Source organism: Oncorhynchus kisutch, linkage group LG15, assembly GCF_002021735.2.
Source record: "Oncorhynchus kisutch isolate 150728-3 linkage group LG15, Okis_V2, whole genome shotgun sequence".
Taxonomy (NCBI): domain Eukaryota; kingdom Metazoa; phylum Chordata; class Actinopteri; order Salmoniformes; family Salmonidae; genus Oncorhynchus; species Oncorhynchus kisutch.
This window is the reverse complement of record NC_034188.2, coordinates 53,145,261-53,172,225: the sequence shown is the minus strand read 5'-3', so window position 1 is coordinate 53,172,225 and position 26,965 is coordinate 53,145,261. Positions and strand designations below refer to the sequence as shown.

Genomic DNA, 26,965 nt, shown 5'->3' with positions numbered 1-26,965 from the left:
AGAAACACAAAAGAACTGTCAATCTCTCTCCAGCCTGGGGCTCCATGCAAGATCTCACCTTGTGGAGTTGCAATGATCATGAGAACGGTGAGGAATCAGCCCAGAACTACATGGGAGGATCTTGTCAATGATCTCAAGGCAGCTGGGACCATAGTCACCAAGAAAACCATTGGTAACATACTACGCCGTGAAGGACTGATATCCTGCAGTGCCCGCAAGGTCCCCCTGCTCAAGAAAGCACATATACAAGCCCATCTGAAGTTTGCCAATGAACATCTGAATATTTCAGAGGACAACTGGGTGAAAGTGTTGTGGTCAGATGAGAACAAAATGGAGCTCTTTGGCATCAACTCAACTCGCCGTGTTTGGAGGAGGGGGAATGCTGCCTATGACCCCAAGAACACCATCCACACCGTCAAACATGGAGGTGGAAACATTATGCTTTGGGGGTGTTTTTCTGCTAAGGGGACAGGACAACTTCACCGCATCAAAGGGACGATGGACGGGGCCATGTACCGTCAATTCTTGGGTGAGAACCTCCTTCCCTTTGAATCAAGTGTTGTTTTGTTATATCAGTTTATAAACCAATTGCCAAGGAATCGGCACATCAGAATTCTCTTCCAACTATTTTGCAACCTGTATGGCGCTGCGGTCAACATGTTGGTCCTCAAGTAAAACTGGTATATTTTAATTTATGACAAATAATAATTTAGTTTTTTGCCAATTTTGTTCTTTAATAAAGGGCAAACAAACAAGATCCCTACCTTCTCCCCATCCCTCATTTTTGTTGCTGTAATGGTGCAATCAGTTGGTTGTAATTTTGGATAGAGAAAACATTTTCATATGTTTGTTAACAGCACGTGACAACTCCACCTTTCCTATTCATAATATCGTATTTTTATAAAGAACATTTTTTTGTCAATAAGTATATTTGAATCATATTATTTCTTGTAATATTTGTTGTATTTTCTGGAGGATGAAACTGGAATTGCAACCAGCTTTGTTTGGCTTATTTTAGAAAGGCCAATGTTTTTAAAAATGGTTCCATTTTCAATTAACTGGAAGTGAGAGGGTGTAGTCTAGATAAAGGGAAAAAGGCAGTTTTTGAACAAGGGATGAGCCATACTACTAATTTACGAATTAAATTATTATAATTATTAATTATAACATTTGTATGACGGATGCGTTTAGTGAGAGGTTTAATGCTTTAATACTTAATAATGTTAGCCACCGGAACACAGATTCATTATAGAAATAAGCACATTTTATTTTGTCTGGCTTGCAATTCCAAATAAAGTGATTTTTTGCAAAAGATGACAAGTAGTTCTGCATAGCCAGAGCCATACGTAAGTAGGTAAACAATTAATCAGGGGTATTTACCTTGCCATGGTAGCAAGATCTTATCTACAGTGCCTTGCGAAAGTATTCGGCCCCCTTGAACTTTGCGACCTTTTGCCACATTTCAGGCTTCAAACATAAAGATATAAAACTGTATTTTTTTGTGAAGAATCAACAACAAGTGGGACAGAATCATGAAGTGGAACGACATTTATTGGATATTTCAAACTTTTTTAACAAATCAAAAACTGAAAAATTGAACTGAAAACTGCTGTTCACAAATGCTCTCCATCCAACCTCACAAAAAATTTCAGCCTCTCGATGTGCAAAACTGATAGAGACATACCCCAAGCGACTTACAGCTGTAATCGCAGCAAAAGGTGGCGGTACAAAGTATTAACTTAAGGGGGCTGAATAATTTTGCACGCCCAATTTGTCAGTTTTTGATTTGTTAAAAAAGTTTGAAATATCCAATAAATGTCGTTCCACTTCATGATTGTGTCCCACTTGTTGTTGATTCTTCACAAAAAAATACAGTTTTATATCGTTATGTTTGAAGCCTGAAATGTGGCAAAAGGTCGCAAAGTTCAAGGGGGCCGAATACTTTCGCAAGGCACTGTATTTTTGCTAACGCTCTGTTAAGATTTGTTTTCAGTTATTTTATTTCTTGAGGGATACAAATATAGACTATGTCCACTTCCCCGTCAGACCATTTTATTGATAACTTTTACATTACTGTGTAGTTGTTCTTTTTTTTTTTGAGCTCCAATACGTAATATGATACTTACCCTTATCATAGTTCGGCTGTAATCCAGAGAGCCTAGAAAAATTATCTAGACCCTCTGAGGCTGTTCGATGATCCAGATTGCGGATTTAAGGCGACATTTGAGTCGTCGGTGTACAATTACACCATAGTTTTTAATCCCTGGATTTCTAGCCCCTCTGCTGTATATAGTTGTTGGAGCTGATTTTAATAGCTAACATTTTGATGGCCATAATAAATAGATATGCTGACAGTGGACAACCTTGTTTTACTCCTCTTGACAGTTTAATACTTTCTGAGAAGTAGACATTATTTTGTGTTTTACACTTGCGGTTACTATACATAACTTTAACCAATTGTGGAAGAGATTCTCCAAAATATAAATAGTCCAGGCAGTTATGTATAAATTCTAGTCGTACTTTATCAAAAGCCTTTTCAAAATCTGCTATGAATACCAGACCTGGTTTCCTAGATTTGTTATAGTATTCTATTGTTTCAAGAACTTGTCTGATATTATCTCCAATGTATCTTCCATGTAAAAAAAAACTGTCTGATCAGGATGAATAATAACCGACAACACCTTTTTAAAATCTATGTGCTATGCATTTTGCTAGGAGTTTTGCATCACAACACTGTAGTGTAAGGGGCCTCCAGTTTTCTTGATAGACTGGATCTTTATACTTACCACCTGTGTCCTGTTTCAGTAATAGTGAAATCGAACCTTCTCGCTGTGTACCTGATAGTTAACCATTTTTATAGGAGTGGTTCGAACTTGCTAATAGTGGATCTTTGAGTAGATTTATTTTCTTCATATACCTCAACTGCTATCCCATCCAGCGCTAGAGTTTCCCCTGGCCTAAAGGCTTTAATTGCATCAAGATGTTCCTCCCTTGCAATTTGGCCCTCACACAAGTCTTTCTGTACCGCTGTTAATTTCACACTATTATTATAAAAACAAATCCCTACAGTTAACTTCAGTTGGTGGAAATAGAGGAGACTGAAAAGTGAACAGATGCTTAAAGTATTTTTCTTCCTCTTTCAAAATAATTTCTTGCTCTGATAATCGTCGTGTTAAAGTTTCAAGAATGAATTTTCAAAAGTTAAGGCATACAAACTAAAACAATCTCCTCAATTGTTTTTCATTATTTTATACCTGAGTAAACTTCATGGAAGGGCATAAGCAGCTGGTAATAGTTTAAACAACTTCTTTCTTTGGGCAGTTTTTAATCAAGTGGCAGAATGTTAATGAGATGCCTTAAGTAGAGCACAGGCTTGCATGTACTGCGCATCTGCTCCATTGCCTAGCTGCTATAATTATAGAAACACACGTTTGACAGTAAAAGCCATTAAGTGCTATATGCTTATTAAATGTCTATAGACACTATTTTAAACTTATTTAGTATATAGTTCTCATTCTTGAACTGGAAGTGAGGAAATATTTCTCCCCATTTTTAGTTTTTTCCATGATTTTTGAGTTAGTTGAGCAAAATAGTTTTACCATAATGTCTATGGCACAAGGCACACAACGGATACAAGTGGAGGACGTTGGTAACTGACAGTGACTCCACTGAGCTTGTAATCATGGTCATCTGAAGTGCACTTGAAATGTACTAGGTCATCCTCTCTCAAGAGATTCACTGTCACAGGCCAACAATCCCCTTCAGAATGTGCATGCATGCATAGATGTGCTTGCATTTGTGTGTGTATGTACATGTATTTGACCAAGTAAGTGCATGTGAGTGAGAGTGAAGAGCATACAGTGCATTCGGAAAGTATTCAGGCTCCTTCCCTTTTTACACATTTTATTACATAACATTTTACTCATCAATCTACACACAATACCCCATAATGACAAAGGGAAGGTTTTTAGAAATGTTTGGAAATGTATTACAAATAAAAAACTGAACCCCGATAATGACAAAGCGAAAACAGTTTTTGAGACAATACCATATTTACAATGATACTCAAAATTGTCCTCAGGTGCAACATGTTTCCATTGAACATCCTTGAGATGTTTCTACAACTTGATTGGCATCCACCTGTGGAATGTAAACCATTTTAGAATAAGGCTGTAAAGTAACAAAATGTGGAAAAAGTCAAGGGGTCTGAATACTTTCCAAATGCAATGTATGTGAATGAGGTAGAGTTAATAAGAAAGCAACTGTGAGGATAAGTATGTTTGAGTGTGGCCTTATCTCTCGGGTTTATGTGAACTTCCAGTCAGCTTCATCTGTCCCTGTCCTTAGTTCTCAGTCCTCTGGCCATCACAGCAGATGGAGAGTAAAATGATTGTGGCTTACAAGCATTGGACCAGACGTCCCTGTTTTTTTTACCATAGACATCCGCTGTCCAGACTGTAATTCCTCTATGTTCCATGGGCTTTTGGATGGGAGGCATATTGAGAGGGTGGGGGACTGGGGTTGGAGAGGGTGACAAAGCTTTAATAATGTAACAAAATGAGTCACATTGCAGCTGAGAAGGATTGGGATACAGAATGGTTGAACTAGTGTTATGCTAATGGAACATGTAACCTGCACTCTTGAGTTAGTCATAACACATATTACAAATTCATCAGGGGGTGGCTTACAAGATCATAGAAATGTTTAGTGTCCACATTAACAGTGTAAATGTCCACTTGTGGTAATATCATACTTAAAAAAAATAAGTTATTCTTCATGGTCCATTTTGACAATGACATCAGTCTCCATAGAAGACATAATTGGTTGCACTTTAACTGCTTCCTCAAGCTAATCTCATGCAAAATGACAAAAATGTTCCTATGCTAATAGATTTAGCGAGAGAGCATTACTACTTTCATGTCTTTTGTTTTCTGGGAGCTGAACCAAGGCCGTTTCCAATTTGAATGATAACGAAAAGTAAACCGCTTACGGCAATCAAAATATTATTCCCCCCCAAAAAATATTTGTCTAACAAATCACACAAGATTTTTATATTCTACCTTTTTGGGAAATGTTTGTTATCTGAGATTTTAATGTCTCTAGTGAATTTGTAGTGGATAAAATGGTCAGATGACTTATTACATTGAAAATGTCTAAAACTTGTATATTATCCACGGACTCACCAGATGCAGTGCCTTAGACCCCTGTGCCACTCGGGACATGTGTTAGAGAGGAGTGTGTGTGTATGGGTGTGCTGTTGAAGTTCACTGTAGAGCACAGTGGACTTCAATCCAGCCACTTGTAATGTTTGGAGTGCATTTCCCTTTTCCCTCCATTTTATTTCCTGTAAGTTTTTGTCAATGAATGTAATGGAAACTATTGAGGACATTGCACACTACAAGAGTAGGCTACACACGACACGGGAAATAGATTGACATTCCAAATCAGTGAGATTGGACTTTAAGTGGATAGCGAGACTGGTGTGATGTAGAAAAGCCCATTGGTGTCTCTCTGTCACCTCATGAAGACAAACTTTCACCCTCAGGGACGATTAGGTGGATAGTTATAATCCCCCAAAATCAGTTTAGATCAGTGTCGGAAACTCATCAGTAAGTATTGTGCTTTACATTGTAATCTCGGGTAATCTATCTGAAGGAAATTTACAGTTATGAAGTAGGGAACGGGGTGTAACATTCTATGAGGAGACAACGACCAATCATATTCACCCCCCCCCCCCCCCCAAAAAGGATGCCAAGGCCGTCCTCGGATGTCCCGTCTTTCTAGCCAAACCCCTTGGCGGCGCTGGGCCAAAATATGTTAAATCTCGTTCCCCCCTTCAGGGAACAGTAGTTATATTCATAACTGTATGTGCCCTTTCAGTTGGTCACTCGGTATAACATACTATGGGGATATACAATCCCGCGTCATGTCAGCTCAGAGAGTACCAAACTAGGAGGCCCACAGCAACCCATGCACACACAGGTTCCGCCAGCTCCAAAAAAGTGGTTACAGAAGCCACCTTTTTCCCTAATAATTACCCAAGAAGCCTGAACTATCAGATCCCCATATAGGGAACCAGAACCTGCTGCAACATGGCTATGTGCACTGACATGCTGCCGATAGAACCCATGGTTCCAAGAACAATACTTACCTTGCAAGCCTGAAATAACAGAACTCTTGGTAAAGTGCACGGCAGCCCAAGGCTCAAACCCACAGGAAACCTGCAGTAACCTGGAAACTGTGTGCTCACGCTCTGCCACGGCAGCCCAAGGCTCAAACCCACAGGAAACTGTGGTAGCCCTGATAATGCACACATGATGCCCTGGCACACCCCAAGGCACAAACCCACAGGGAACTGTTGTAACCCAGATAAATATGCAATCGCAACGCTGCCTAACACACACTCCCGGACCCAGCCATAAGAACACTGAGCCACACTGGGAGCAGGTACATCCAAGCGATAAAACCTCATAAAAGTATGTGGGGGGAACCCCAACTCGCTGCAGCGCAGATATCACCAAATGATCATGCCACTGAACAATGCCCAAGAAGTCACCACACCTCTAGTGGAGTGAGCACACTCACCACTAAGCAACCCTTGTCCTTTGCTGTCATATTCCAGGGAGATCAAGCCAATCAAGCCAAGATGCTGCTTAGAAAGCACCCTATCCCGAGGTGGATTAGCAAAGAGACAAAACTCTGGTCACAAATGCAGATATCCATATACGTGTGTAAAGGGCGCACTGGCACAGGCCATTCAACCTCTGTTGTTCACTGGAAGCAAATGAAGGGTGTGAGAAAGGGAACAACTCAAGCCAGGGACCTGTAAAAGAGCCCGCATGCTTCCCAGCCGAAACGGTTCAGAAGAGTTCATGCATATATTATGACAACATTTTGCGACGTCTTTGTTCCTTTTGGACTTCGTAAAGTTTTGTGGGGCCATATGAGCACACAAAGTTTTCTTGAGACAAGCTAAAGTTGGTAGTCAAAGTCTACGCCCTTTCGTCGGTGATTGGTAAACAGTAGGGATTCTTCAATAAAGTCTGTCATTCAACAAGAGACAACTCATTTATAAGCACATTTTTTCATTAAGAAATACTGCAGCAAAAATCTTAGATGTACAATTGCCTAGATCTCCTCGGCAAAAACTTCCAAATGAATGACAGATTTCTTATCATCTTAGATTAATTCTGACTGTTTTGAGGATAAGTGTATACTGGCTATGGCGTCTCAAAATGAACAAACCGTACTATTGGTGCTTTTCTAGTTAAAAAAAAACAAGGGAGTATGCGAGCCCACTCGTTCATTTCACCTAGCCTAGTTTGGTTAGGCCACAGCCGAACTGAAGCATGCTGACGCCTTAAAACATAGGCATAACCTTGGGAGCAAAAGATGCATTAGGATATAACATCACTTTGGAGTTGCCAGGTGTGAACTCCAAACAGGAAGGCTGCACTGATGGCATGTGGCGATCCCCAACACGCTTGGTCAACGGCAAGGCCATGAGCAGAGCAGTCTTCTTGGAAAGAACATGCAGGTCCACAATCTCCAATGGTTCAAACAGAGGCTCACATAGAGCGTACAGGACCAAAGCCAGGTCCCAGGTCGCTTTTCGGGAACCGCTCCACCAATTACTGCTCTACCAACTGAGCTACACGGGACTACAACTCTGAAGACTCTAACCGCCCACTTCCATGCCAGTCGGAAGATCTTAGGACAGTTTGATAAGGGGAACCATGGGTTGTTAGCAACACTTGGTGGAGACTAGAGATCCTGACTGCCAATGTGTCCAGCCGTCTTGTCAAGTGGTCTTATGGCTTGGGGGTAGAAGCTGTTCAGGGTGCTGTTAGCTCCAGACTTGGTGCACTGGTACCGCTTGCTGTGCAGTAGCAGAGAGAACAGTCTATGGCTTGGGTGTCTGGAGTCTGAACATTTTGGGGGGTCTTCCTCTGACACTGCCTGGTATAGAGGTCCTGGATGGCAGGGAGCTCGGCCCCAGTGATGTACTAGGCTATACTCACCACCCTCTGTAGCACCTTGCGGTCGTGTGCAGTTGCCGTACCAAGATGTGATGCAGCCAGTCAAGATGCTCTCATTGGGGTAGCTGTAGAACTTTGAAGATCTGTGGGCCCATGCCAAATCTTTTCAGCCTCCTGAGGAGGAGATGCTGTTGTGCCCTCCTCATAAATGTTTGGGTGTGTGAGGACCATGTTAATTCCTTAATGATGTGGACGCCGAGGAACTTTGCTGGTGATTGTCTGTGGTCTATTGTCTGTGGTCTATTGCACAATCAGATGTTCTGGGTAGGGCTGCAGAGGATGTGGACGGTTTTCGTTCTGACAAAGTATTTTCCTCTGGGTCTTCCGGGTCTGTCTCCACATCAGACATCATGTCTTCAGTAGCCCCCGCAAATCGGTGCTTCTCTTCAGCAAGAGAGTTCAATTGACCGACTGGCCAGAGCCTGTTAAATTATAGGAGACAATAAGTTATTCTGCACAATAAACAAATGATCTTGAACATTGGGAATCTCAAAAGTAATAAAAAAAATTAAGAAACACACAAACTAAAAGCTAGTGGAACAAGTGTCAACTTTCCCAAATTCAGTACTTCATTTAAAATGTATGGATTGGTTTACATTTATAAACTAACCTGTCTCTGTCAACGCTGCATTCACTTTTTGATGTCCCGTTCCTTTCAAGTGTCCGGGGTGTCCGACGACTTATGCCGCTCTTTCAGTCCAATACCAATTTGCAGCTGTATCTGAGGAGTCAATAGCTAGATTCCCATCCAATTGGCAACAGATTTTCATGCGAAAAATCGAATGAAGAGAATATGCAAATATCCCCACCAGTGTTGTTTTTCCCACACAATGTACTTGTTGCGGTTAAAAACAGTGCGTAGTGCACACAATTTACTTTTTTTCATGTACACTACCGTTCAAAAGTTTGGGGTCACTTAGAAATGTCATTTTTTTTAATCCATTAAAAATAACATCAAATTGATCAGAAATACAGTGTAGACATTGTTAATGTTGTAAATGACTATTGTAGCTGGAAACGGCAGACTTTTTATGGAATATCTACATAGGCGTACAGAGGACCATTATCAGCAACCATCACTCCTGTGTTCCAATAGCTAAGCCAAGTTTATCATTTTAAAAGGCTAATTGATCATTAGAAAACTATTTTGCAATTATGTTAGCACAGCTGAAAACTGTTGTTCTGATTAAAGAAGCAATAACACTGACTTTCTTTAAACTAGTTGAGTGTCTGGAGCATCAGCATTTGTGGGTTTGATTACAGGCTCGAAATAGCCAGAAACATAAACCTTTCTTCTGAAACTCATCAGTCTATTATTTTTCTGAGAAATTAGGGCTATTCCATGCGAGAAATTGGCAAGAAACTGAAGATCTTGTACAACACTCTGTACTACTCCCTTCACAGAACAGCGCAAACTGGCTCTAACCAGAATAGAAAGAGGAGTGGGAGGCCCCAGTGCACAACTGAGCAAGGGGACAAGTACATTAGTATCTAGTTTGAGAAACAGATGCCTCACAAGTCCTCAATTGGCAGCGTCATTCAATTGTACCCGCAAAACACCAGACTCAACGTCAACAGTGAAGAGGCGACTCCGGGATGCTGACCTTCTAGGCAGAGTTGCGAAGAAAAAGCCATATCTCAGACTGACCAATAAAAATAAAAGATTAAGATGGGCAAAAGAACACAGACACTGGACAGAGGAACTCTGCCTAGAAGGCCAGCATTCCGGAGTCGCCTCTTTGCTGTTGATGTTGAGACTGGTGTTTTGCGAGTACAGGAGCATGCACTCTCTCATGTTATCAGGGTTGATAGCATGACAAACCTGTCCGATTAATAGGGGATAACACAGAGGAGCAGATGATGTTGCTTATACAACCCAGAGCCCTGTTTGAGGAGATGACAAACCCTTGTGTTAATAATTCTCTCACGGAAGAAAGGGATCATCCATCCACACATACATCACATAATCTGACAACGGTGGCGTAATGGACACAGCGCTTTGTGCCGTTCACTGGGAATAGATAAGATTTGGGAGCTATTCAGGCCTTGAAAAGACGAGGTTGAATTAGGGGAATCTGATGCCCTCAGAATGCCTGTGGACATTCTACACCAGTGCTTAATACAGACCATAGGTTTAAATACACAGCAATAATCAAGGAGAGCTAATTTAGTACAGGATAATCACCATGGTTATCCACCATCACATGGAACAAACATTGGACATCATCACATCCTCCTTTTGAACACATAATGCCACCTGACCAGAAATACAAACATGGGCCCTTTGATGGATTGTCTGTAATATTAGTTTGGCTTATTTGGCTTTTGCTAAAGCTGTGAAAGAAAAATGCAGTAAAATATGTGTCTTGCTCTGACTACAAGTTCAGAATATTTGAGACTTAGTTTTAATACTGTAATGGTCCGTAAAAAAAAACATTTAAACTCAAAGCAATGCTTGTGTAGCAGCCTTATCTCCCACCAATTAAATGTATACACGTATACAAATATGTTTCATGCAATGTTCTCAGCTCAGTAGTTTTCTCAAGCATGATGAACATGCATGTGTAGAAAAGCTTAACAGTGCTAACATGTCAGTTCAACAGAGCAAATTGAGCCGAATAGACTATTTTCAGGGCAAGCATGATCAAATGAGTGGAAAGACCGGTGTTTGTGTGTGTAAGAGAGAGTACTTTGAGCAGTGGTTGAATAAGTACCCAGTTGTCGTACTTGAGTAAAAGTAAAGACATCTTAATAGAAAATGACTCCAGTATAAGTGAAAGTAACCAAGTTAACTACTACTTGAGCAAAAATCTGTACCCCAAATACCCCGAAAAACTATTTAAGTAATACTTTAAAGTATTTTTACCTAATTACATTACACCACTGACTGTGTGTGTGTGCATGTGTGCGTGTGTGCGTGTGCGCGTGTGTGTGTGTGTGTGTATGGGTGTGCAGTTGAAGTCCACTCTAGAGCACAGTGAGTTTTTAGAAGAGGGGTAAAACAAGTCAGACCGTAAGCACTGTGTTCCCCATCCTTTCTACCCTCGCTCCAGGCCAAATCCAGCCACTTGTCTTGTTCAGAGTGCATTTCCCTTCAACTGGTTAGGGGCTCATCAATAAAAGAGGACACACGTCCATTTTATTTCCTGTACGTTTTTTGTCAATGTTCTGAGAACATATTGAGGATAATATGGCTCAGTACAAGAGTAGGATACACAGCGAGACATTGACATGCAAAATCAGTGAGATTGGACTTTAAGTGTGATTGACTGGTGTGATTTAGAAAAGTCCATTGTTGTGTCTGTCACCTCATGAAGACGACCTTTCACCCTCAAGGACGTTTAGATGCACGGTTATAATCCCCCCAAAAAATCTGTTTAGATCCGTGTCGGAAATTCATCAGTGTCAGTACTTTACACTTTTCATTTGGGGTAATATATCTGTAGGAAACTGGGTCAGCGCTTTTCGTTGTTTGTTTTGTCTATGCTTTCTGTCACGTTGACAGGTAAGACTACGGAACACCACACAATTCGCCCCAGGGCTCATCTCTTTTAGCTGAAGCTGCATGAAACATACAATATTTATATTCCTCATTTTTTAACAATAAGTATGCCCAAGACTCCATTGTAGACCGTGATGCCTTTTCTCTTACCTCTTAAATTGTTCCACCACCTTGTTTTGAGGTGTACTACTAAAATGGGACAAACAGTAAAGTTCTGCGACTGATTACCTATCGCTCAGACAGATGTTACAGAGGGGAGAAACATCTGCTTGCTCTGCAGCCTTTCCCCCCCTCTCTTCTCAGAAGGGGCTGTGGAGACAAGCCAAAAGAGAGTGCAATTTCATCAACACAACAGCACTTTAGAGAGGGCTAATTGCACTGTAAAATGTTGGCTCTGTGTAAAAGGGCTTTCTCTGTACTGTGGCAAAGTGGGCTTGTTTTTGTGGAAGTCAATGTATTTTTAACACCTGCCCCTCTCATACATGTATGACAGAGGTAGAAGGAGCTGTGATGACGCTGTTAACATGTGACAGTAGGGAGAGAGTTGGTCCGTTGTTTCCCAGCGGAGAATGTCATTACATAATTGGTACCTTGAATATTTTAGCTTCTTTTGTGACGGCATTCATAATTCATGTTAATGCAGGCGCAACACCCTGCTGGTTACATATACCAATTCCTTATTTTCCTTTCTCTCATCTTTTAATTGTTTTTTTCTCTCTCCCTCTTTTAAACACTACGCTGACTAAATATGAGTGTCAGATATTTACAAAATACAATTACAACACAGCCTAATGTATCAAAAATAAAATACAAAATACTTTTGCAAAGTATTGTATTTAAATTAAAGATAAGTACGGTATCTTGTATTTTCAAAATACATGAGTAATTTCCCCCCTTAACCTGAACAACAGCAATGGTAACAAAAAATGTGTGACTTGTTATGACTGTGATGTGGTTGTTTATCTACTAGTTGAACGCACTGACTAAGTTGCTCTGGATGCAAAATGACCTAAATCTAAAAATGACCACATGGTATTATTATTCTAATTAGCTCCACCCCCAAACAAGACCACGTTTGAATGACTGGAGATGGGAAAAGATACATCAAAATGTATGCAAATAAATGACTAAATACATTTTCTAAAATACAGAAAATACATTTTAAAGTAGTCCCAAAAAAAGAATGGACTATTTAAGTAAAATATCCCGTGCAGTTGTAAATTGAACAAATACATGTGTGAACACCAACATGTTTGTTTTTTTATATCAACTTATTTTAGAAATAGGCCCTATATAATTTTCTATCAGGACTGTTGAAAAGTATTTTGTATTTTGAAAATACAAAATACTGTTCTCTAGAGTATCTTGTTACAAAATACGCTGGACTGTAGTTCACGCCAGTGAAATTACAATTGACAAAATACTCAAGTTATTTAAATACGTACTTCAAATACAACAAGAGAAATACTGCCCATTTCTGATTAGTATGACCCCACACTTTCTCCAAGATGATCTCCCTTTATCCCCGATTCACAGTCATTTCTCTGATATTGGCTCTGAGGGCTCAGGTTGATGAAAGATCACCACAGGCTCTTTTCATGTGACTCCATCTCCTCTCAACTAAGTAATATTGCATAAGATCACCCTTCTCTGAATGGAACAGAATTTCACCTTATTTGTCCATCAGAGCCAAAGCCCACAGCAATTTGCATGTCAGGATGTCCTTTGTGCATGTCAGGAGTCTATCGTGTCAACTGTCTTTGCAAGGCTTTATACATTAGTGGAATAATGATATTATTTGCAAAGGGGGGCGTCTGGGGGAAATGGTGACGTAGTGTGGCTGTACACACGGCAGATCCAGGATTCTGACAGGGACCATGTGGACTTTTGTCTGTTTGGGCTTTAGATTCCCAAAGAGTTAGCTCTAAACGTAAATCATCATTGTAGACTGCCCTTAATCTGTTTACTGAAATCCCACTGCTAAATTATAGACTCACCTCTGTTCCTCTGCTCCCTTTGCCCCTCCCTCATATGCCCGCAGACACGTACACATACACACACACACACACACACACAGAGAGTCATGAGTCTCTCTTCACTGGTCCAATCACTGCTCAGTGCTGTCTGAGTCCAGCGCTCTCTTTTTAAATCCCCCTCTCTGTGGTGAATCTGCACTCGCAGCGCAGCCCTCCGGTGATACAGCAAGTGGTAGAGAAGTCTGCTGAAACAGCCTACAGTAGGTACTCCTGCACTCTTCTTTTTCCCACTCTCCTCCCCTCCTCAAATATTGTGTCGTCCCCATCACCCGTTCCCCTGGGTCGACCCTAGACTTTCTCTTTCGCTGTCCCTGCATCCTCTACACAACTCAACTTTGTACTTTGCTTGTTTTGCTGACAGTGTGGTGTACGTGGTTCACATTGTAGTTTCACATGAAGCGGTTCTTGCACTTCTGATCACTCTGCCTTGTGATTGTAATGCACATTGAAGAAAGAACACGTGGGCAGAGCATGTTTGGGACATGCTAAACAAAGTACGATTGGTGCATGTAAATTGTGTATTGTTAAATGCATTTGGCAAGTTAATGGTGCATGGTTAAATGACCTAGGCTTTTAGCCTTCTAAACTGGTATACTAATGACCGGACTCTCATGACGGACTTTACATGGTGGTATTAACATGTAGGCTGATATAACTATCACTTTAAATTTTCGCTGGGTTGACAACGTTCCCATTTATGTCAGTCGTTTCTCTCCTGTGAGAGTGAATACGTGGTAAATCAATCATTAGACCAGGGATTGTGTGTTGACCTTGACATATTATTCTCTGAATTATTCTGACACATCGTTATGTCTTAAAATGTTTGGAATTAGAAGCATGACTTTGCATACAAATATGTAAACAAACAAGACCAACAGGTCACAACTGCTAGCTGGCTTACTCATTGATGTTGCGATACAATACGTAATTATGAGGATATATCGATAGTTCAACTACAACCACGTATACTTATTTCGGGCTCAGTCTTTACTACGAAAACAAAAAAGGAACTACAACCACTCAGATCTCTTAAACGGCCTTTCTTTATGGAGGTTTACGGATATATATATTTTTTTAAATCCCAGATTTGATATTTTTCGTACATTAGGAAATGAATCTCTTGTTAGTTCCTCACAAACAAGTGAAAGCAACAACAACAACAAAAAAGTGTCTGGACACCTCATTTACTCAATTGTTTCCTTTTATTTTGGCAGTTACCTGTAGACTGGACGGAGAGGTATCGCTCGTGATAAAACATACATTTGGTTGTAAAAAAGCAAACGTCTCCCTTCTCCTTCATACATTATTGTTCTTAGTCTACATTGCATTTTTAGTTCTTCTTTTTCCCTGTCATCCCTGTCTGGAGCACAACACTTGAATGGAGACAGATGATGAACCTCTGTGGTAAGAGATCACTTAAGTGCTGCTACGCAAACGTGAATACCTATGACGTTTGTGATGTTTTATAGATATGTTCCGTCATCCTTCACGCAGGCCTCCTCTGTGTGACCGTGTGAGTTGATGTTTTCAATTCTCTGTCAGAAGATTGATATCTAAACCATCTGGATATTGAATTTTGGATATTGTCTTGGATATTATCTTCGATAATACAAATCATCTTCCACTGTAAGAAAAGTCCATGTGTAGAACTTTCGCTTTGACACCATGGGCTGTACCTGAGCCTTAGATTAGGTTTTGTCATCGTCACTGAAAATTGGTGAGGTGAGGGAGACGTTATCAGACAGACTGATCATTAAAAGAAGAATTGACCGGTGAACTCGCACCCTGACCCCACTTCAGTGACAACGTCCGCAGACAACTCTTCCATCCAAACGCGGCAGAGCACTTCACCTCTGGTTGCTTTTAAACTAAATTGAGGAGTGGGGGAAAGTGTAAGGTCTTTAGGATCTTCGTGGTATGCATGGTGATTGGTAAATCCACATATAGCACATGCATGGTTGGATTGACACCTTCAGAACTCTCCCTGGTACCGAAGCTGGTTATTAACTTTACTGAAATGAGTTGCTATGAATATCCAGTGTCCTATTCTATATAGGGGGTCTACATGTTGTGGAGTACAACCAGAGCTTTATTTGGGACCTAGATGTTTGTTGACTGTGATATACGTTTCAGTGGAAAGTTCTTTTATTTTTTAAATCACCTCAGTGGAACACGCTTTTGGCACACATTTCAGCACAGTTAAACACCTGACACCACCAACTGTAATCATTTGTCTGGTGAACATTATTTGGATAAAGGAAAAAAACAATAACTCAAAGCTGGAGGCAGCTGGCCAGTTGATGTGTGTGTGATCGTCATGCTAAACAACACAGCCACGGGGCCTGTATGCTATTTACTTCAACATTTATCATCCCTGTCATGACACCACACTTCTCTGGTGGCTTTTACACCCGGCGTGGTCCTCCCGGGGTTTAATAGCACACTGAAATAAAACTGTGATGACATAATCAAAGACATGGTTGTTATTTAGCTGGGTTCTCCTCTCGTGCGGTGACAGGAAACAGAAGCCTGTCAGTTAGGCTCCCCTGCCTGCCAGTGAATGCTTGGCTCATTTCCCATTGCCTTGTTAGAGACTATTAATTATAACTCCTAACAGCGGTCGCTATTGATGAACCTCAAGTCTTAATTTGCTGCTTCCTTCTGTCTGTTTCAATGGGTTTCTCATTGGCCTCCAGGGAAAGACGGAGCTCATTGTGAGCCAATCAAAGTAATTTGTCTCATTCCCTCACCGGGCCCGTGTCTCTGAGGTATTTCATAGTAGCTCAGGGCCTCAGACACATCCTCAATATTGAGACACATTGGGCAGTTTTCCATTAACCCAGGTTTATTCGACAAAAGCAATCATTGCGACGTGTATTGGAAACGGTCGGATATAGGATACCCTTTCTATAGATCGACAACATTTTTATCCGTTTGACATGGGCGTATTTGTTTAGCCTAATTGTCTTTATTGCGACAAATGATGATGGAAATGAATTACGATTGCCGAAGGCACATGGGGCACGTCATCAAGTAATTAATGTATAGGCTCCACTTGACATTTAATTCTAAATGCCTACTGCTTGCAAAACAAAAATGTTTAACTATTTAAAAAAAAAAAAATCTTTGCAATACAAGGATTGTCCGGTCTGTTCAAGAATGCCTGAATTTCTTCGCCTTGATTTTCTGGTTGGCTGGCAAGTTTCACCATCCAATTATTTCAGATCTACCGGCGTGAAAGTTTCACCATGGCACGGACTAACCTAGGCGATATGATGTGGCGATGCGTTGGCACATGAGAATTATTAGAATATGTGTCAGTTATTGCATTCTATCCATGCGGGATACCTGAGACATTAAACAGATAGGTGGGACGGCATACTGGCAGTCGCAAATGTATTAACGGGCAATTTGCCTAAATAGGTCATGGAAACACTTGAATCACGATGTCCAGCTGTTATAAATCGACATGATAACACTGAACAAAAATATGATATACTGAACAAAAATATGAATGTAACAAGGCAACCATTTCCCAAACTTGCTCAATGGGTGACATGTCTGGTAAGTATTCAGGCCATGGAAGATCGGGGTCATTTTCAACTTCCAGGAATTGTGTACAGGTCCTTGCGACACGGGGCCGTGCGTTATCATGCTGAAAGATGAGGTGATGGCGGCGGATGAATGGCACGACAATGGGCCTCAGGATGTCGTCACGGTATCTCTGTGCATTCAATTTGCCATCGATAAAATGCAGTTGTGTTCATTGTCCGTAGCTTATGTCTGCCCGTACCATAACACCACCGCCACCATGGGCCACTTTGTTCACAACATTAGCATCAGCAAACCACTCGCCCACACGTCGCGACGCCACACATCCTCTCTGCCATCTGCCCGGTACAGTGGTACAGTTGAAACTGACATTCATCTGTGAAGATCACACTTCTGCAGTGTGCCAGTGGCCATCCAAGGTGAGCATTTGCCCACTGAAGATGGTTACCAAACTGCACGACCAGCACGCAGATGAGCTTCCCTGATATGGTTTCTGACAGTTTGACAACACTACACAACTTTAATTGCTGATCAATTGAAACTTTGTTTGACACCCAAGTTCTCCCTGATCACTCTTCCTGATAGGAGGTGTAGTGGAGCTAGACAGTGGTTCCTCCTGGTTCCTCTCACTTCTTATCAGTAGCAGATGGGAGGAAGAGAATGATGAACCTGTCCCTTCCTGATGGATCGAGTATGTCTCCATCTAGACCGGCGGTGCAATGAGGCGCGGGGACAGGGAACAGCTAAATGATTGGGCCATCACAGGGTGCAGTTGTCCCGTCTGGCTGGTCCTGCCATATGTTAGAGCAGGGTGGGCCAACTCAGACTTAGCTGATAAATGGATGTGCGTTTTAAGCCAGGCAAGGTGAAGAGGGGTGAAGAAGACAGAAAACACCAATAAGTACGTGGAGTGAAAACAAACCTGGCCGTGTCCTCCAAACAATCCTCCAAATGCACTATATATGTGGACACCCCTTCAAATGAGTGGATTTGGCTATTTCACTCTTTGCTGACAGGTGTATAAACTCGAGAACACAGCCATGCAATCTCCATAGCTTAACACTGGTAGAATAATGGCCTTACTGAAGAGCTCAGCGACTTGCTTCGTCATAGGATGCCACCTTTCCAACAAGTCAGTTCGTCAAATTTCTGCCCTGCTAGAGCTGGCCCGGTCAACTGTAAATGCTGTTATTGTGAAGTGAAAATGTCTAGGAGCAAGAATGGCTCAGCCGCGAAGTGGTAAGCCACACAAGCTCACAGAAAGAGACCAACGATTGCTGAATCGTGTAGCGCACAAACATTGTCTGTCCTCAGTTGCAAGACTCACTACCAAGTTCCAAACTGCCTCTGGAAGCAACGTCAGCACAAGAACTGTCCGTCAGGAGCATCATGAAATGGGTTTCCATGGCCGAGTAGCCGCACACAAGGCTAAGGTCACCATGCACAATGTCAAGCGGTGGCTGAGGTGGTCTAAAGTTATCTGCCATTGGCTCTGGAGCAGTGGAAATGCGTTCTCTGGAGTGTTGAACCACGCTTCACCATCTGGCAGTCCGATGGACATATCTGGGTTTGGCGGATGCCAGGAAAACGCTACATGCCCTAATGCATAGTGCCAACTGTAAAGTTTGGTGTAGGAGGAATAATGGTCTTGGGCTGTTGTTCATGGTTCGGGCTAGTTCCAGTGAAGGGAAATCTTAATGCTACAGCATACAATTACATTCTAGATGATTCTGTGCTTCCAACTTTGTGGTAACATTTTGGGGAAGGCACTTTCCTGTTTCAGCATGGCAAATCCCCCGTGCACAAAGCGAGATCCATAAAGACATGATTTGTCGAGATTGGTGTGGAAGAATTTGACTGGCCTGCACAGAGCCCTGACCTCAACCCCATCAAACACCTTTGGGATGAATTGGAACACCGAACCGCCCAACATCAGTACCTGACATCACTAATGCTCTTGTGGCTGAATGGAATCAGGTCCAGCAATGTTCCAACAGCTAGTGGAAAGCCTTCCTAGAACAGTGGAGGCTGTTATAGCAGCGAAGGGAGGACCAACTCCATATTAATGCCCATGATTTTGGAATGAGATGTTCGACGAGCAGGTGTCCACATACTTTTGGTCATGTAGTGTAACAACAGAAACACTCTTATCAGGTAAGTTATTTAGCTAGTTCTAAGCTGCACATTTGCAAGAATCACATCAACAAACCACAGCAAAAATAGTCTTACTTTATTATTTATGGCCATGAAACTGCACCTTTAAACTGTTAATGGGTTTTAATTTTGAGTAGTATAGTTTGACTCAGTAAATTATTTGAGTAAAGCTTATATACAAACACTGGTGAGTCCCATAGGGGAGAGGGAGACAATGACTGACTGTTGGATAATATAGGTCATGCAGCTGTGATCGTTAGAATAGGACACAGGGTAGAAACCCCAAGAGTGACTAACCAGATGCTCTTGATTGTTCTTGTTCACAGCACTGAGGGTACTTCTGTTCACATCATACAGTTCACATTATACGTGGGATGTTCCCAATTGTCTTCATGTCACACTGATGTGTCTCGCTATTATACCCTGTAAAACACATTTAGTGTTCAGTACGTCAATAACTGAGTACTAGACCATTTTATCAACCTTATGATACCTGTTACCCTCCAGATGCTTGTTTTGGACACAGGGTTACAGAGCTGCTGTACATATGGACTCTCTCTGATATGCTATTATGCTGGCCTTGATCCAAGTCATCTTTTCATCTCTCCTCTTTTCTTTTGTCCCTCAGCATTTTCCGGCTGTGAGTGGGGCCTTCATGGATTCCCCGTACAATGGCAACACGTCCCTCCAGACCTCCACCTCCAACCTCAACGCCAACTTCTCCCGGCCGACCGAGGCGGAAGAGGAGGGCAAGTACTCCAGCGATGCCATCTGGCTTTGGGTGGCCGTCATTGCAACCATCGGCAACATAGTAGTGGTAGCAGTGGTTTGCGCCTGTGCCTTCTAAGACCCGTTAGTTGCAAGCACACAGCCGAAACATCCCCCTTGCCCCGTCTTTCCTCCACTTGAACCTATCCCCTGTATTCATTTTACTTTTGTAAGTGTCCATCCATAATATTAAAGCCAAGGCCCCATTCTGAGGATCAACGGAATATGATAGTGTAAATATAGGGACTGGCTTAACTGATGTTCTCTAGGACTAGGAATGAGAGAAACAGTCCTCCATAGTTACCATACTGTATCTTACCTTAAGCCTATGTCTCACACTGTTAAAAAAATGTAATGATGAGAAACGGTGAAGTGAGCAGATGTGGGCTGTGCCTTTTTATAATGAACATGGTAAATTAGTTCAGGAAGTGGGCAATATATAAAGCAGCTGAGTGAGCCTCCCTTCTGCTTACCCCCAGAGGTCAGCCTAAAGGATTATGGAAGTGTACAGCTATGAGATCCCCTCTGCCTGTGAACCTGAACAGAACACCACACCATATATCTTTGTCTTGTTGATGTCATGTGACTGTTTGTCTGGAATGGATGTGTTGATGCTGCTGTCTTGGTCCAGTTCTCTCTTGAAAAATGTTTTTTTTTTTTATCTCCACGAGCCTAACCTGGTTAAATAAGGGTGAAATAAATAATCTGCAGTTCTCGTTGTGGCTGGCCATCGTCTCGGAGACCAGTGGAGAGATATGTGACAGATGGTGGCTGGTAGTGGGGCAGAGGGGACAGCGGAGGGGCCCAGGGCAGGCTTGGCAGTGCCCCCAGTACCTGGTGTTCTTTCATGTGACTGCTGCACCGCTGCACTACCATTACTGCTCTGTCCTGTCCTCATCAGCCTGTCAGTGATAGAAATCTCCCCAAGCACTTTATAAAGTGCAATAAAGTGGGGAGTTTTCTTCCATTTTAACTGCATTGTTCTGCAGTGGCTGTAGACCTGTGCCAGTTTTAACTATGCAGTGAAGGCATCCTATTGGGCACACACTGGTTGAATCAATGTTGTTTCCACGTCATTTCAATGAAACGACGTTGAACCAACATGGAATAGATGTCGAATTGCCGTCAGTGGGATGGCAGTGGCTCATGTTTATGAGTGAGACAAATGTATAGAAACACAGTATAACCCACAAGCCAAATTAGTGAATTAAGTTGTCAGCACTGACATTATCTGAAGTTACGGAACCACCAATTACATCGCACTAAATCATTGAGCCGCCCACCATTACCAGACCACTGCTACAACAGCCTCAATCTGTAGAGCTAGCAGTCAAATGAGTTCTCTCGTCATAAGAAACCCCATTGCTGTTAACGCTCATTTTTTAGTTGCTGTGCCAGGCAGTCAGAATCTCATATTCGCCTCAGAATGTCTCTCAGTAGACTAGTGTGTGTAGGTGGCAGCAGCCCCAGTAGTTCTGTGCTGTGCTGTCTCCCATGCACCCAGTGGAGTCGGGCCACAGACTTGTCAAACAGCAGGGCTTTAATGAGATGTAATGCCTCTCTCTCTCTCTTTCCTAAAGCGAACACTGACCTCCCGTTGCGCTGTGGTGATCAGAACAGAGCTGATCCCTGCTGCACTCAGCTGCTCTGAACAAAGATAGTGCTTCAAGTGCATTTTTAGAGTGTGACTTCCTCATTTAATCAGCACTCGTTGACAGAGAGAAAGGGGAAGGAGAGAGGAGCGGACGAGAGGAGTGGCTGCATGGGAATTAATTTAACAGCCAACTTCCATGTCATCTCTTTGAAATACAAAACTTTTTTTGAAGTTGAATGGAGAATTCCATTATTTTTATTGAAACCAACGAAGTGGAATAAAAAGTTTGAAAATGGAGAGATTTAGGATCAAAGGCCTGGCTGAGCCATCACTTCACACAGCTAATTGCCCTGATCTCACTGAACAGTAGAGTTAATGAAAACAAGAGACCGATTCATCATGGCATCTCTGAGCGGTCCTTTTCAGGGTCCTTAGAGACCTTAGCCAGAAACATGCGGGAACATTAATCTGTTGTCTGTTAAAATAAACAACAACAATCGCACTGAATGGGGTCTTCATAAGTAACTGCTGTCAATAACTCAAGATGACGCTAACAAGTTAGAATTACACATCCCCACTATATGTAGTTACTTTAATACTGTAACTATTCTGAAGCCAAATTCATATGGACTAGGTGAGGAATCCCAGTTAGCTATAATAGGAATTTCTTCTACCCTTGTGTCGGCTGTGTGCTTTGACATGGGACTGGTTAAGGCTCAGGTGCCCACTGTCTACGGCTCGAATTATGTGCCTGAACTGACTAACACAACTCCTACCCGTCAACTGCTTATTGACCATGGACGCCCCTTGACCACCATGGATGATGGTCCTCCTACACACCACAAAAGGTCATCACAGCCTCAAGTCCAGGTACCGTGTGAACCAGTTTGCAATGTCACTTAGGCGCGCGGTTCACCCGACACAGGTTAATAAGGCTAATCCTGGACAAAAATAAATCAATTATATGGAGATTCTCTATTGAGCGTGCTGTGTTATTCCAGGACTAGGCTTAATCTGTGTCCGAGAAACTACCCCTTACTGTTTAAGATTTGTTTTTAATTACCGCCTCCATGTAAAAAAGTGAATTGTTACGCTATACATTATGCATCTGCCTGTTAAAGGGAATAGTTTTTTTTTAGTATTGGGTAACTTGGAGTGATGCTTCATTCATAATCATATTTGTTTAATGTACCGTGTTTCTTTATTTCTATAGGTCAACATTACTTCAGTCTTACTAAGTCTACACTACATATTGAGTTGAAACATTCCATTTAAGCATGTCATTTCCTTATTTGTTCTAATGGACGAGTCTCTTCACTGTGTTAACTAGCGTATGGTATGATAAATGTCGCATTTATATAGAAGTACTACTATGGCAATACTCATGGAGACCCTGCCAGTTACAGCTGTTTATTGGGGGAGACGTGGCCATGGAGTGCTCCCTCCACCAACAGATGCATTTCACCACGTTTGACTTCCTCCCTCCCTAGGCCCAGAGGGGACTGAAGTCTGCTTAATCACACCCCATAGAGCATTCCATCCTCCTTCTCCTTTCCCCTATGTTCTCTCTCCTTCCATCCATGCAGAGCACCAGACCGTGCTTTCTGCATTGGCACTGGCCTCTGACCCGAGGCAGGGCACCTCATGCCCACATGCCTCTTCCTTCCCAGGCAACAAGAAATAGTCCGGTCGTTGCTGGGTGAAATGGACAAGTCACTCCTACGAGAGGAGAACTGTAAGAGCAAGGAGCAGCTGGGTATATAAGCGAACACACACACACACACACACACACACACAATGTAAATGTACCTTTCTATAACATGGTTGTGATGACAATGCTATGATGTCATTATGTGCTCTCAGGGTTTGCATTTTGTTCTTATCTTTCAATACATTGTAAATGTTTTACACCATTTTCTCATCATAGTTATAGTTAGCAAATTATAACATTTATAGGGGCCATTTAATGTTGAGCTAGATTAGGCAAGCTTCAATTTTGGATTCTGTTCAGTCTATCGCTTCATCTATTCAGTCTGTATCGGTGAAACATTACAGATTGTGTGATAGAAATGTAAAGGTAATTGAGCTGACATAATGTAGAGTTTACCAAGAATGCAGTCTCCACTAACGTGGTAACATTGCCTTTACATGTCAATCCCGATGTAACTCTGCACTTCTGCAATAAAGATTGAATAGAGCCCTGAGGCTAATATTCGATCCAATTATACTAGTTATAATTTAGCTTGAATTAATAAGCACTGTATTGCTGAATGTCATACTGTAGTTATTCACTCACACTCAAACATGCTGAGGTATAGCCCTAGACTTTTGTGTAAATATGCTCCCCCAAACTAACTTGGGAGCTCTATAATTCATAAGAATCCTAACAATTTGTAAATATTTAAACGCTTTTGAATCCCAACATTTCATATATCACGATATACCCATGTATAAATTGACCAATGACCTAGCGGGGTAATGAAAATATAGTCAGACTTCAGTGGGTGTTTCTATATGTTGTTGTCACGGGAACACCCATCCATAGATCACCTCACTTTTTGTGGTGTTCTCTGGCTCTGGGTCCTCGTCAGACGCTAAGCATCCCAGCTCTCTTCCTCTGCAGAGTGTTGCATTACCCAACAAGGCTTTGCTGCATGTTTGTTAAGTCGGAGATATGAGAACGCTTCTTGACTTTAATGCTGCCGGACATCATGTCCCTTCCCTGCTGATTCACAGCGGCTCCCCTAACCCGATGGCTCGTTTGTGTTTGTCTCTGCAGACTCCCAGGAATTTTCCATCCTTCCTCGGCCTCCAGGAATATATATGCTAATTAAAGCTGACTTCCTATATCCTGAGTACAGCAGAGACAGTATGGTTGACTAGGGACTGTGACTTTATAAAAGCACCCAGAGGAAACCCATAAAGACTACATGGAGGCTGGGGGGAATATTGTGTATAGGTGGGACTTGAGAGGTGACAGTAACAGACATCATATTTATAACTTCAACAAATGATACCATATCTTATTCAAGGTTACTTGTAGTTAACTTGATTTGGAATGTGCTGTGACCCATGACACTCAAAGGACCTAGAAAGTGAAACCACGCTATGTCCATCCTCCTGGAGCCCTGTATGTCTTTGTTTTGAAATGGATTTCTGACAGCGATTCACATACTCGTTGCAATGAATGGATGGATATTCATCGACTTCCTTGACTCTGAAGACTTGGATTCTACATTTCTGTGCATCCAGTTGCAGTGTTGTACATTCTGATACCTCCCTGTAGGTGTCAGGGTTACTGCTATGAAATACTGATTGACAGAAAGGCTGTTGGCTAAATACAGGAGCTGTATTAGTTCAATTAATTCACAATGTTAATTCACAAAAGCGTCCTATAACAATTACTTCATACAAAATACTGCACAGAGTCATGTCACTGCAATTGTTTTAAATTACATTTCTAGAGGGGAGGGGAACACCTTACTATCTTGACTTTCCATAAATGTATGACCTACTTTGAAAAGATATCTAAAAAAAAAACAGGAAATCTAACATGTGGGGGTTTTCTTTTAATTTCAGTATGTGTATAAGCATGATTGAAGTGTACAGGTATAAACACTAGGGGGGGTTATTGACACCATTTATATTTTTAACATGATATTTGAGGCTCATTAATATTTTGTTCCCATGCTAGATTAACCAAAACATGCGCACACACGCATTGTGAAACGTGGCTCGCATTACAGGAGCCAAGGATTCAATACGTGTACTGTATAAGGATAATGGATGTGTACACGTCAGTAAATTAGACCAGCTCTGTTGTTCATTTGCTCCTCACTACCAGTAGTCCCAACATCCAAGCCGCGTGTGCATGCTCATTGCAAAGACGTCTTAATATGGAAAACACTTAGACGCAGCTGGTGCGAGACCACATGACAGTTCGAACCAGGATCATTTTCTTGTCTTTTCGAATTTCTATTGTGATATTTTGATTTAGTATGAGCTTACTGAGCTTGCTTGCATGTATTGGGTTTACTTCTGTCCCGACATATTGTTAGTCGACAACTCTGCAAGCTGCGTTCCCGTAAGGAATAAATCATGTAATAATCATGACATTATGGAATATTGATTGGAGGATTCATTACTTGGTACATGGAGAAATATGTAGAACTAATGTGGAATATTTTTTTGTCAACCTTTTATTGATCATGTACATATTTCCAATGTTTTAGCAATTGTCAGTGCAGAAACATCGCTGCCAAAGTCTTGATGTATTTTTTTTTTTACACACTCTTGCAAGTGAACAGAAAAGCTTAGAAGTAAACATGTTTTTACCTACATAATAAAATCTATGTTGTCTGTTAACCTCATGTTTTACCATCCTGTTTAATTCAATTAAAGTGATAAGAATGTGAAAATGATGGGTCGTCCTGTCAGGTTATTCTTCATTTGCATGTGAATGAATAATATTGTGCTATCACAAATCTGTCAGTGTCCTGCTCATATGGGGTTGAATCCGCAGTGGACTAATTTCATCCTTTGAACAAATGTTTCCCCCCCCCCAATTCAAAGTGATGGGTCACTTATCAGAATTTAAAGAGAACTTTCGCTCGTTCTTTCAGAATTAGCATTGGCTCTGAAATGGCAACTCCAGTTCAAAGCTGAAATCAGCTTATTCGTTCTGGCACAGCCACACTCATGTGGCCTTCTAGAGATAATGCCACTTGCAAGGAGATAGACTCAAATTGGACTATTATACTGTAATACAACATTTACAGTTGAAGTCGGAAGTTTACATACACCTTCGCCAAATACATTTAAACTCCGTTTTTCACACTTCCTGACATTTAATCCCAGTAAAAATTCCTTGACTTAGGTCAGTTAAGATCACCACTTTATTTTAATAATGTGAAACGTCAGAATAATAGTAGAGAGAGTGATTTATTTCAGCTTTTATTTGTTTCATCACATTCCCAGTGGGTCAGAAGTTTACATACACTCAATTAGTATTTGGTAGCATTGCCTTTAAATTGTTTAACTTGGGTCAAACGTTTCGGTAGCCTTCCACAAGCTTCCCACAATAAGTTGGGTGAATTTTGGCCCATTCCTCCTGACAGAGCTGGTGTAACTGAGTCAGGTTTGTAGGCCTCCTTGCTCGAACACGCTTTTTCAGTTCTGCCTACAAATCTTCTATGGGATTGAGGTCAGGGCTACTCCAATACCTTGACTTTGTTGTCCTTAAGCCATTTTGCCACATCTTTGGAAGTATGCTTGGGGCCATTGTCCATTTGGAAGACCCATTTGCGACCAAGCTTTAACT

The 26,965-nt window shown here is 41.6% G+C and overlaps 1 long non-coding RNA gene across 5 annotated transcripts; it reads left to right on the top strand.

Moving 5' to 3' along the window:
* The first annotated feature begins 13,644 nt into the window (after positions 1–13,644).
* LOC109905455 (uncharacterized) lies at positions 13,645–26,066 on the top strand. Of its 5 annotated transcripts, XR_002257275.2 has the most exons (4): positions 13,645–13,777; positions 19,912–22,515; positions 23,232–23,401; positions 24,425–26,066. It is a non-coding gene; the product is annotated as an uncharacterized LOC109905455 (long non-coding RNA). The 5 variants fall into 5 exon arrangements; XR_004203100.1 differs by having other exon boundaries at positions 23,232–26,066; XR_004203101.1 differs by having other exon boundaries at positions 23,136–26,066.
* The last annotated feature ends 899 nt before the right edge of the window (positions 26,067–26,965 follow it).